Here is a 13051-nt window from a genome sequence, read left to right as displayed (position 1 = left end):
TGCTCTAAATAGCACACATTGGTGCGAACTGGGTGGGTCTCCACACAGACTCCCCCACAAGCAGGCAGCACTGTTACATAAGAGGTGTTTGTGTTCTCAGTGTCCGCACAGGAAAAGGTGGAGATGAGTACGTGAGATCCAGTTGGAGCCTCTTCTCCTCTGTGATTTTGTTTAGCTGCAGGAGTGCTTGTATTGGCCATTGCCTGGTCTCCCATTAGCCCCCGGGACGTGCGGTGAGGACAGAGAGGTCAATAGACCCTAGGCAGGCTGCTACATGCTGCTGCCCCTTACCTCATTCTGCCTGCTATAAGGCAGTGAGAGCACTACACTGTCTGGGGTGCTTTCACTCATGTTGGTGTTGTGGTCAAAGGAAAAGTAAAATTGTCTGTTTTGAAAATTAATTTTGTCTCAAGGTGCTCGGTGACAGGATGGAGGAGTTTGCCAGCATCTTTGCTGCCCATAGCTGGGAATCTCAAAGACGGATCACACACCTCTATAGCTGAGCACTTCTGCTGCTCATAGCTGTTAATCTGGCACACAGGGCACACACCTCTATAGCCCAGCATCTCTGCTGCTCATAGCTGTTCATCTCAAGCACAGGGCACACATCTCTATAGCCCAGCATCTCTGCTGCTCATAGCTGTTCATCTCAAGCACAGGGCACACACCTCTATAGCCCAGCATCTCTGCTGCTCATAGCTGTTCATCTCAAGCACAGGGCACACATCTCTATAGCCCAGCATCTCTGCTGCTCATAGCTGTTCATCTCAAGCACAGGGCACACATCTCTATAGCCCAGCATCTCTGCTACTCATAGCTGTTCATCTCAAGCACAGGGCACACACCTCTATAGCCCAGCATCTCTGCTGCTCATAGCTGTTAATCTCAAGCACAGGGCACACATCTCTATAGCCCAGCATCTCTGCTGCTCATAGCTGTTCATCTCAAGCACAGGGCACACATCTCTATAGCCCAGCATCTCTGCTACTCATAGCTGTTCATCTCAAGCACAGGGCACACACCTCTATAGCCCAGCATCTCTGCTGCTCATAGCTGTTAATCTCAAGCACAGGGCACACATCTCTATAGCCCAGCATCTCTGCTGCTCATAGCTGTTCATCTCAAGCACAGGGCACACACCTCTATAGCCCAGCATCTCTGCTGCTCATAGCTGTTCATCTCAAGCACAGGGCACACACCTCTATAGCCCAGCATCTCTGCTGCTCATAGCTGTTCATCTCAAGCACAGGGCACACACCTCTATAGCCCAGCATCTCTGCTGCTCATAGCTGTTCATCTCAAGCACAGGGCACACACCTCTATAGCCCAGCATCTCTGCTGCTCATAGCTGTTCATCTCAAGCACAGGGCACGCACCTCTATAGCCCAGCGTCCCTGACCTGTCAGTGGCAGTTTCATCTTCCACCTGCCCCTTGGCTGCTAATGTCCAGCATACCTGTGTCTCACTGGAGACCAAAGCAACAGGTCTGCTGGACGCTTTACAGAAAACAATAGAAACAATTGCGCACACCTGACTACAGACGCCGTTGTCTGCTCTTCACAGCCAGCGCTACCGACACTGTGCGTGCTGCCTCCCACCCACATCAGGAAGTAATCCAAAGGTCAGCGCGCGCTGTACCGGAGGTCACTCAGCCCAACACCTTCTGAACCCCCCCATGTCAGCTCACACTGCAGGAAAGCCACCTCGAACCCTGTCAGTCCCCAGGGACGAGCCCACGCTGCATGGTCACTCCCCCTCTGCCCGTCAGGCCATCATGCACTGACAGAGCAACGTTCTCTATTATAATAACAGACTCCCTTCAGGGCACGTGGCAGTGCTGGGGCTGGGAGAGCTCAGAGATTCCTCTCTTACCTCAGAGAAGGCGCACGGGGACCTGGACCTGAGGCAGCAGCTGTCCAGGGAAAGCGACCGGGGTCAGGATTTCCAAGGGGTCTGTGTGTTTCTTCCCTCCAGGGCTGTTCGAAACTGACAGGGCAGCTCTGGAGCTGAGGCGCAGCTGAGCGTGGAGTGGAGGAAGGAGGACGAGAGAGAGCGAGAGAGAGTTGCAGAAGTGCAGCAAAGAGAAAGGCTCGGGTTTCTAGTGACATCATAGGAACTCCCTCCCCTTCTTCTAACCAAAACTGCCAGTTTTTTCAGACAAAATTGTTGAGAGCTGGTTTTTCCAGTGTTCCACAGAATCAGGGGTACTGCGGTGTTTCCACCATTTTGCTTCTGAGCAAAAAAAAGCCACATAAAAGATTAAACGCTACCCATGGGAAATTGTTTCTGAGTTTAAAAAATGCGTAGTTTTACTAAGTGCAACATTTTTCCTTCCCATACCTGGATCGTCTCCCTGAGATTTGCGCCTTCACAATTGTATAGCGACTTTCAGAAAAGTGAGCACAGAGCTGTAAAAGTTCACCTGGACTCCAAACTCCAAAAGGTTTAAATCCTTGAAGCTAGATTTACCCCCAGTGTTCAGCTTCAGATGCTCTGGGTAGTTTTAAGACGAAAAAAGCTTCTTTACTGGAGGCTGACTGACATTGCAGGAGATGGTACATTAAAATCTCATTGTGCTGTTCCATCCTGGTTGTTCTCCAGCCATTTAATCATACAGGGAAGGAGAGTGGTGTTTGCACTCTCCCTCACAAACGCCGTTACATTCCCAGACCCACTGTTTCATGATCTCATTCCTGACTGAACCCATCACATTCCCACAGGCACCAGATTCCACAGATTCTCACTCCCGGACCAATTATCCAACCACATCCCTCTCCCTTCAGTATTTAAAGTTCCCTCACGCACCAACCCATGCTCACTATTGAGAAGCCTCCTGTAGTATTCTCTTGTGTGCGGCTCAACCTTTTTGACTGATCTCCTGGTTCCTAATCTTTGCTCCTGGCTTTTTTCGACCGCGCTCTTTGGATTTAGTTTCTCGGATGGTCTTTCTGGGATTTCCCTGGTTACCAGACTCATTGCTTCTCCAATCGACCAAGCTCCCAGATTATGTTTCGGATACTGTCCCTGTGCTACTCCACATTCTGCAGGATTCATGGCTAAGCATAAGGATCCTCCCATTCTACCTATCGGCTCCCTGACAAGTGGTCGGGCATTTCAGCTGTCGTCGCAGGGCAGGAGATCACAGCTTGTACTAACAGGGGACCTGTGAGGCCAGGACCCCGAGGAGCAGGCGGGCCTGGCACAATCCAGGTGCCTTCGGCGCGCTGGACAGCAGTGCCCCCTCCTCAGTGGCCTGCCCCCTCCTCCCATGCATGCCGGCTCTCCTGTGAGGCAGTGTGGGACTCCGGTGTGTGAAATGGCGAATGGCTCTAGCTACCAAAACAGCGTGCTGCCATCTCTCCCCCTGGGCTGGCTGCAGAGCGGGGTTTATTAGACAAACCCAGAGGACACTGAAACAAAGGCCATTACAGATCTATAATAGCGGTCTAGCCCATCATTTACTACACTACAGTGGTGCCTTAAAAGGGCCTGCTGCTGTTTTGTCCTTGGCACAGGGTCAGAGAAACACCTGCGTTTATGTTACATCGGAAAAACAAAAACAGCTGGTGCAGACTTCATCTGTTTCTTATTTTACAGTTTAAATCCTGAAAGCTATGCCTCACATTAAAAGGAAGCAAAGCTTGTGCAGATGACCAACAGATTGTGGACAGGCAGTTATAATGAGACTCTAGATAGCTGCACTCAGCCATACAGAGTACTGATGGACACACACTGCTCACAATGAGGTGTATTTAGATTTAGATTTAGATTCAGAACGCTTTTGAGGAAGCTCCTTACAAAAGATCAATTCTGAATTAAGACTGAATTAAAAAGTGAATGGCTTGATTTAATTAGTGGAGTACCACAGGGATCTGTACTAGGACCACTGCTATTCCTAACCTGGAAAATCAATAATATAGAGTCTGGTGTAGTTAGCAAACTAGTTTGCAGCCAATACCAAAATACAGTAGGAGGTATTTTTAAAATAGGAGGAGTGTTGGCAAAGACTGCAGAAGTAGCAAATTAAAAACATATTGTAACGCCCTCGTCTGGTGGTGAGGAGGAAGCGCCACTAGGCGCTCGTAGTACCGCTGGGCATGCTGGGAGTGGTAGCCGGGGAGAGTCTGAGGGTCAGCACGATGACCAGCAGCTGACCCTACACTGTGTAAATAATGTCCTAGTAGTTCTAGTGCCCTGTGTAGTCTTATAAGAGTATAGCGTGTTGTTAAGTAATTACCACCCTAAAAATGTGTACGTGTTCCGTCAGTCTCCTCATGTGCGTGTATATCCTCTGTTAGATTTTTGTGGTTATTAATGAATAAAGCTAGCGCTTGGTTTGTTAATCACGTCTCCACTGGTCATTTGTTCTGAGAAGAACCTGTAAACGCTACAATATTTATATTAAATTCAAACACCTGGGAGATGACATTTAGTGTAAATAAGGATAGGATTTTGCATGGAGGCACTAAAATCAAATTATAATAACAAAATGGGAAATATTGAGCTAGAAAAGGTTACTCATGGAAAAGACTGAGATGTTTATGTTGACATCATGTACATCTTCTAGACGCTGCGAAAGCAATAAAAAAAGGCAAACAAGAATTTAGAGATATGCAGTTAAGTGTAGCAATCAAATCAGAGCAAATTAAAAAAAATTACACTAGTTAGGCATCTTTTAAAATACTGCGTACACTTCTGGTCACATTTGGTTTAGGATTGATATTGCAGCTCTGGAATAAATCCAGAGATGTATATTTTACATTATATGGCAAAATAATTTTGCATTAACATTACTGCATTACCCTGTAACTTAGCCCTGGATATTTATAGATTTATGTTCTTTTTGTATTGCTTACCGCACAAGTTCCGTTATTCCGTTCTTTTTGAACGAGCTACAGCTCCGAAAGATGCCATAAGGCTGCCCTCTACTGGGGATTAGGCGTATTGCAGAGCGCAGGTAGTAGCCGCTACCCAGGCGGTTGCATAATAATAATAATAATAATAATAATAATAATAATAATTGCTTACACTTATATAGCGCTTTTTCTGGACACTCCACTCAAAGCGCTTTACAGGTAATGGGGATCCCCTCCACCACCACCAATGTGCAGCATCCACCTGGATGATGCGACGGCAGCCATAGTGCGCCAGAACGCTCATCACACATCAGCTATCAGTGGGGAGGAGAGCAGAGTAATGAAGCCAATTCACAGAGGTAGCATCATGCTACTTCAGAAGTAGCATCATGCACAGCAATGACCAAATAAAGAAAAAAACATCTCTCAGCCCAAAGCACTTTAACTGTTCCATTATTTACAGAACATTTGTTTCCAAACAGAAACACAAATGTTAGAAAGTAAAGCACCGCATAAGAAACGTGCTGCTTTTATTAACTGTTCTTTTTGTTCCACAAGCCACAAATGATCTTTTCTAAAACATGAAAACTTCCACATGCGTATAAACTTGTCTTTGCAGGGACGCTATCTGGTGTTGCAATACTGGTTAAAAGCAGAGCCCAGGAGTGAAGTCAGAAACAGTGTAAGACTTTCAACGCATACTGCTCAAAACATGTTTGCATGGGAAAGTCTTTGTCTTTGCACACTAGCAGTCCATACATATACTCTGTACAGGGGTCAGAAGTAGCATCATGCACAGCAATGACCAAATAAAGAAAAAAACATCTCTCAGCCCAAAGCACTTTAACTGTTCCATTATTTACAGAACATTTGTTTCCAAACAGAAACACAAATGTTAGAAAGTAAAGCACCGCAGCATGACAGGGGCTGGACTTCAGTCCAGGTCCCTGCAGCACAGGAAGCAGTGCAGTGGGAGACTTACCAACTGTGGTCAAGGGTCTACAGATGACGATTACTCAGAGCTCACTGCTGTGTCCTGCCACCTGCCCGGGCCGGACACCAGTGCTGAAGAGGAGGAACAGGTACTGTATATGTGGTGGAGTCTGAAGACGCCAGTAAGGAATTTGAAATCTGTAAAGTTTCTGTCCCAGAGATACAGTATTGGGAACACTGACACGTGCAGTGGAGTGATTTTTTCAGCTTTGATACAACGTTTGAAAACATGAGAGGAATCAAATGCATTTACTGTGTTTGCACTGTATGCAAAGCAATCTGAAGAAACTGACCAGTCCTACTGCACATGTTGAATTTAACCTGGTGCAGTGATTGCACCTGCCACAATCACAATACAATTATGGGCACCATGATTTAGAGACAGGCCAGTGACTCACTGACTACCTCGATGACAGAGTTTGGTAAGCCATCTAAGCAGAAACACATTCTTCAAAACATACTGTTAAGCTGAGACACACAATGGTGGGTTTAATGCTGACCAGGGTGCCCTCAGGTCACAGTGCTGCAGGAGCCCCAGCAGCTCCAGCACAGAGCCTGTGAGCTCCGGCCCTCAGTGGAGCCTCAACTGTAAATGATGATGATGACAGTGGTGTGCAGGTCAGTGTCCACAGGGTCCCGTGTCTCTCTTGTGCTGTGGCGTTGAGTGACCACAGTGGTGTGGGGGTCAGTGTCCACAGGGTCCCCTGTCTCCTGGGCTAAAGGAAGAGCAGTGGCAGTGAGCCATGTTGATCAGCCATCGGTGGCTCAAAAAATTGGGGAAGAGCAAAAGAAATAATAGCCAATGGAGAAAACATAAAAACCGAGGAAGATCGCTGAAGTGTCTCATGCTCAACCGATCCTCCTGACTGAAGATCCTCATGGCTTTACTTTTTAACTCTGAGGTACCAGCTCGTGACCTGAAAGGAGAGGAGATTGAAGACTGCTGTGGAAAGTGTGTCATCATCCCGACTCATAGATCTGCTCTGTGATCCAAACAGTAAGAACACAAAGCCAGAGTAACTCCACCATAGCATCCTGCCACTGAGGAGAAAGAGCAGATCTGAACTCTCCTCCATCTGCTGAAACAGCCCTGGTGCTGGAGAGCCACACCCCAGCAGGCGCTAGGGGTCACATTAATCCCCCATTTCTTTTTGACTGCTCAAGCAGGTAATTTGTGCAATGAAATAGGATCTTGGTTTACACGGCTCAATTCAGACTAAACAGCTCGTCACAGGTGAAGAACTGTAAAGAGCAGACATGGGTGAAGAACTGTAAAGAGCAAACACGTGAAGAATTGTAAAGAGCAGACACGTGAAGAACTGTAAACAGCAAACACATGAAGAACTGTAAAGAACAGACACAGGTGAAGAACTGTAAAGAGCAAACACATGAAGAACTGTAAAGAGCAGACACATGTGAAGAACTGTAAAGAGCAGACACATGAAGAACTGTAAAGAGCAGACACGTGAAGAACTGTAAAGAGCAAACACGTGAAGAACTGTAAAGAGCAAACACATGAAGAACTGTAAAGAGCAGACACAGGTGAAAAACTGTAAAGAGCAGACATGTGAAGAACTGTAAAGAGCAGACACAGGTGAAAAACTGTAAAGAGCAGACACAGGTGGGAATGACAGAGTCAGACTTCCCAGAACAAGTGTGTTTTTATTTTCCACAGAGATCAGTTGGTTCCATTTCAGGCAACACGCCTGCATGAACAAGACGACCTCTGCAAGCTGGAAACTGGTGCAGGGGTGATCCCAATGACCAATCCCCTTCAACCTTTTAAGAGCTTTCAGAGCTGAAAATGAATTTAAAAATATTTGAGGGTGACCTCCATGACCTCCTGGGTCGTGAGTCACCAGGACCAGGCCTGGTCACCTCTTGAGCAACACTGGACAGTGTCCATTCTGTCCGGATGAGCTGTAGTGTATTAACATCATCATCATCATGGCTATATCTCCAGGGAATGTCACACAACTGGGAACATCACACAGCTGCTACAACTACAACTGCTTAGGTGATGTTTTTAAAACATTCTGAGGATGTGTCAGACTTGAGGACAGCGCCCTGGGTCCCCAAGATCAGGGCCTGTCTGCGAGCTGCTCTCTGTGTGACGTCGATCAGAGCTCCTGCAGCTGAACAAACCTCAGCTCGGCCCCTGTTGAACTTGATTTTCGTTGGGTGAAAGTCATTCAAGGGGTTCCTGTCTGAAATGCAACCCCTATTCTAAACCGGGACGGTAACTCTAACCCTAACCTCAGAAACCTCAAACCTAACTCTGAAACTAACAGATATTTCTACTGAAGAGCACCAGGGTGCCTTCTTACTTACCAAAAGCACAGTACGGAAGGCCCAGGTCACATATTCACTGTTAAAGTGAGCTGTAAAGACACCAGAGATAGTCATTAGTGTTGTCTGTTTTGGAGGCATTAAAAAAGTAAATCATTCTACCTGCCTTTTCCCTTGAAGCCACTGGTTGACTTGTTCCAGCTCTAGAGGATGTGTCCCCGTACTACTCCGGTGACCAACCCTGGACCTCGGAGATCTCCCATCCAGCGGGATTCGTGGCTCACCCCCAAATCATCCATTTGTCAAGTCATGGGTCTATTTTGTCGAAGCACTCACTTACAGTAAGCAGGCGTTTTGTCCGATTCAGCAGTTTCAAGTCCATTTGGCATGACAGACCAGACCCCCTGCCCATCTCATTCCTGACTCAATCGAACCAGATTCACACAGTGCTGGTTTAGGGGTGACCCGTAAGACCTGCGGTGCAGGACCCCCAGGACCTCCAGGTCTGAAGAGCACTGCTCTGTGACTCCTGCATGCACTGCTCAATCTGCTAGACCAGCAATCAGCTGCATCTCGGGAAAGGAAAGGGAAGTCAAACTCACCTCGTTTATAAGAGTTCAAACTGTATTCTGAAAACAAGAGAAAAGACATTTGTTAATACAAAGTCTCCCTTATGCATCGGTATACATAAACATGAGACCAGAGCTGTACTGAGACATTTCAGGTTTTACAAGATACTGTACAGGCTCTTTCAAGGCTGTTAAGGGGTTGTTACCATATATTTTAAAGTGGTTGGACTAGACGGGTATATTGATTTCAAATAATAAAGCAATCACTCCCTGGATAACTGATATAAACTTGTCGATATCTGGTGCCCATTCCATCAGTCACATCATCTCTCTTGCATCTCAGCTGTGTCAGTTTCTCTGAAGGTAAAGGTGTTTCGTCTATGGCTGTGCTCTTGCACCTTTGATACACACACGCTGTGTTCAGTCATGTTCAGTCAGTTGTAATTGAGGACAGCTGTGTACCAGTCTTGACTGAACACTGGACAGTCTCGACAGTGGAAGAGAGCTGCACAAGTCTGGATGGAAGGGATGTTGAGTGTGAGCCCGTGCACAGCTCTTACAGGACACCCCCTGGGTTAACGTTGTGTGTCTGACTTTATCAAAGGTAATGCACAGTCCTGGTCTGCAGAATCACAGCTGCTGTTCTGGAGAACTGAGAGGAGGGAGAGTCTTATGAAGTGGGTTTACTGGAATGCTGGCAGTGGACTGCTTCCAGGTTCTCCATCTGGACCCATGTGGGTATCGACTGCTTTGCCAGCAACTCTTCTTCCCTCCAGCCTCCCTACATCGATCCTAAAGGTTTGACAAGGCTGGGCCTGGCCTGCACTGAGATGGGAGACACCCATGTTGCTGCAGTGATGCTGGAACACCAGTAATAATAATGTTTCTTTATTAGCCCTATACAATTTCTTGCATTAGGAATTCGTCTTTTCGCATACCCCAGCTTTTCTCCATGAGACACACAGACGCACAGATAGGAAGAGATCCTGGGGGTCAGATCGCAGGGTACGGCGCCCCTGGAGCAGTTGGGGTTAAGGGCCTTGCTCAGTGGCCCAACGGAGTAGGATTCCTCTGCCGGCCGCGGGATTTGAACCGGCAACCTTCCAGCCACAGGCGCAGATCCTGAGCCACAGAGCCACCGCTTCGCCAATGAGAAGCGCCTGGTCTGCATGCTGAAGAGCTCCGTCTACCCAGGTAGGAGCGGTGAGGCGGGGCGAGGAGGGGTTTTCAGAATAAGAGGCACTCTGTCCTCCGCCTGGAACTGAAATTCTAAACCAATAACCAGCAGCCCAAGAGCAGCGACAGGAGACTGTGTGCTGTATAGCGCCTTCTGGGTGAGTCATCAAACCAAGGTCCTGACAGGGTGTCAGTAACATTCCCGCAGTCGTGTTGGAGAAGGCAGTGCCCCTCTCCTCTAGAGAAGCTGACTATCTCAGTAGCCCCCGCTGGCCCAACCCCTGTGGTTGTTGTCGTGGTCGAGGTGTCGGTGTAGAAGCGGCTGGCTTTCGTGTTATCGCCACGCCGCGCCGCTCCTACCTGGGTAGACGGAGCTCTTTAGCATGCAGACCAGGCGCTTCTTGGGGATGGCCTCCAGCACGCGCAAGGTCAGCTCCACCGCGTAGGGCTCTGGGTAGTGGTCAAGCAGGTGATTGACCAGGTCGCAGTGGTCGGCGCTCTGCAGCTTGCCCTTGGGGATGCGGCTGAATGGCTCCTTGATCTCCTGGTGGGCCAGGATCTCCTTGAACTTCTTGAGGTCGCAGCTCTCCAGGTTCTCCAGCACGGCGGTCAGGCAGGAATAGGTGCTCCTGTCCATGGCTGCTCCGCTCGGCAATGGCAGGGGATCCTGGCAGGCCAGGGAGCAGGGAGGACAGAGCTGGGAATGATCCCAGCGGAGCAGGCAGGACAGAACTGGGAATGATCCTAGCGGAGCAGGCAGGACAGAACTGGGAATGATCCCAATGGAGCAGGCAGGACAGAACTGGGAATGATCCCAATGGAGCAGGCAGGACAGAACTGGGAATGATCCTAGCGGAGCAGGCAGGACAGAACTGGGAATGATCCCAATGGAGCAGGCAGGACAGAACTGGGAATGATCCCAATGGAGCAGGCAGGACAGAACTGGGAATGATGCCAGCGGAGCAGGCAGGACAGAGTTGGGAATGATCCCAGGGAAGCAGGCAGGACAGAGTTGGGAATGATCCCAGGGAAGCAGGCAGGACAGAACTGGGAATGATCCCAGCGGAGCAGGCAGGACAGAACTGGGAATGATCCCAATGGAGCAGGCAGGACAGAACTGGGTGGAGAAGGTGTAAGGATGCAGCCCTGAAAGGTGTTGATCGAAGTCTCTGTCCAGAGGAAAAGTTGTGAATTTAGTTACATGTTAGAAAATGTCAAATGAAACAGCGCTTGAAACAGGCGCAGCTCAATTATGGGTTTTTGTAATAAGACTGTTTTTACTCCACTCAGTCGGTGTACTAATTGTTCTTATTCCCTAAAATTGTCTGCTTTTTTATTTTCACCCACTGACACACAGTTACTCTACTGGAATCTCCGAAATTGCACCCTCACAGTTCTGTTCAAGTAGTTCTGCCGATGTAATCTGCTTTATGTAAAACCAAGCTTTCTTTCCTTCCACCCACCATCTAACCACATCTTCCAAATTTGGTCTTCCAAACCCCAGCAAGCAACAGGCACACCAGTCCAGCACAGGGCAGACACAGACACAGACACACACTGACTCACACCAGGGCCACTTTTCCCAGAAGTCAGTTAACGCGCCAGCATGTCTCTGGACCTTGGGAGGAAACTGGAGCACCCAGAGGAAACCCACACAACCATGGGGAGAACATGCAAACTCCACACAGACAGCTCCACTGCACCACTGCACTGCCCCCTGCGTCTATACACGGATGAAAACCGAGAGGAGCTGTGTTGTATTCCTCAGAGAGACGTCAAAAGAGAGTTAAGTAACCCTACCTGAACAGGGCCGCCAGCGTCGAGGAAAAGGCGATGAAGGTGAAGAGGAGAGGGCTGTGCGAGGTCTCGGGGAGTCTGTCTCCACCCCGGGCGCGTCCTGCTCCGCTGGAAAGTACCGGGGTCTCTACAAGCTGCGCAGTTTCCTGCCAACCCCAGACCACTCGTGACGTCTGTCAGCTCGTCATTACAGAGAAGACCGACACTGCTGCCAGGAACAGCTCACCTGACCAGAAATAACCCTGCACAGATCGCCACAGTCATCCAAGAGGCTTTTCACCTGGCGGACAGATTCCGCTGCAGTGTGACCCAAAGTCAATCCTGATACTTATATAGCGCCTTTCTGGACACTCCACTGACAGCACTTTACAGGTCATGGGGATCCCCTCCACCACGACCAGTGTGCAGCCCCAACTGGATGATACGCCAGTCTGCTCCCCACACACCAGCTCTCAGTGGGGAGGAGAGCAGAGTGATGAAGCCAGTTCACAGAGGGGGGTTATTAGGAGGCCATGACTGGTAAAGGCCAGGAAGAAATTTGGCCAGGGCACCGGGATTACACCCCTACTCTTTTCGAGAAACACCCTGGGATTTTTAATGACCACAGAGAGTCGGGACCTCGGTTTTAAATCTCATCCAAATGATGGCGCCTGTTTACAGTACAGTGTCCCTGTCACTATACTGGGGTGTAAGGACCCACACAGACTGCGGGTGAGCGCCCCCTGCTGGCCCCACTAACACCTCTTCCAGCAGCTCCAGTGGGCTGCCAGTTGTGAGCTGCAGGGTGATATGGCTGCTGGCATTTGTCCCTTTTTATTTTTTCTGTTTCATTTGGTTGTATTTGTTCACTAAGTACAGCATATTATTATTATTATTATTATTATTATTATTATTATTATTATTATTATTATTATTACGGTTACTATTATTAAGAACCTATATCAAACCGTTTTTAACATTCCAATCTATAATTGTCTAGACTCAGCCCAACAAGGTTTCGAGAGTACCGCAGGGTGTGCTCTCACCAGGATGTTGCACAAAGGAGCTGCGCTGCTCGGTTTCTGGTGGTTTGATTTCCGTCTGAGAAACAGTCATGAGAGACTGATAATATGTATCAAACACTCCACATACAAATGGTATATAATGGGAAGTATCGTCACTTGTTGGAGAGCATAAAGTCAACAAGGCTGCGTAAATGAAGCGTTTTAAAGAGCTTTTCGAAAAGCCCATTACTTTATCATGAACACGTCCAAGCTCTGTCGTCTGCACGCATTCATCAGGATTATCCTTATTCATTATTCAGTTGTTATACCATATTCTCTCATAAGACGTCATGGCTACTGTAATACATTTGCTTTATATTAACATTTA

The 13051-nt window shown here is 48.2% G+C and overlaps 1 protein-coding gene and 1 long non-coding RNA gene across 2 annotated transcripts in view; both read right to left on the bottom strand.

Moving 5' to 3' along the window:
* slc38a5b (solute carrier family 38 member 5b) overlaps window positions 1–2069 on the bottom strand; it is a 33825-nt gene extending 31756 nt beyond the window's left edge. The window contains exon 1 of the mRNA XM_015340736.2: window positions 1873–2069. The gene's annotated coding sequence lies outside the window, so the exon portion shown is untranslated. The remainder of the gene's footprint in view (window positions 1–1872) is intronic.
* A 3615-nt stretch (window positions 2070–5684) lies between these two features.
* Window positions 5685–8232, bottom strand: LOC107077806 (uncharacterized). Its single transcript, XR_011184584.1, has 2 exons — window positions 8181–8232; window positions 5685–6766 (listed from the first exon to the last, which is right to left on the bottom strand). It is a non-coding gene; the product is annotated as an uncharacterized lncRNA (long non-coding RNA).
* Window positions 8233–13051: the final 4819 nt, after the last annotated feature.

This window comes from Lepisosteus oculatus, chromosome 2, assembly GCF_040954835.1.
Source record: "Lepisosteus oculatus isolate fLepOcu1 chromosome 2, fLepOcu1.hap2, whole genome shotgun sequence".
Lineage (NCBI taxonomy): Eukaryota > Metazoa > Chordata > Actinopteri > Semionotiformes > Lepisosteidae > Lepisosteus > Lepisosteus oculatus.
Note: the sequence above shows the minus strand (reverse complement) of the source record. Positions and strands in the feature narration are given on the sequence as shown.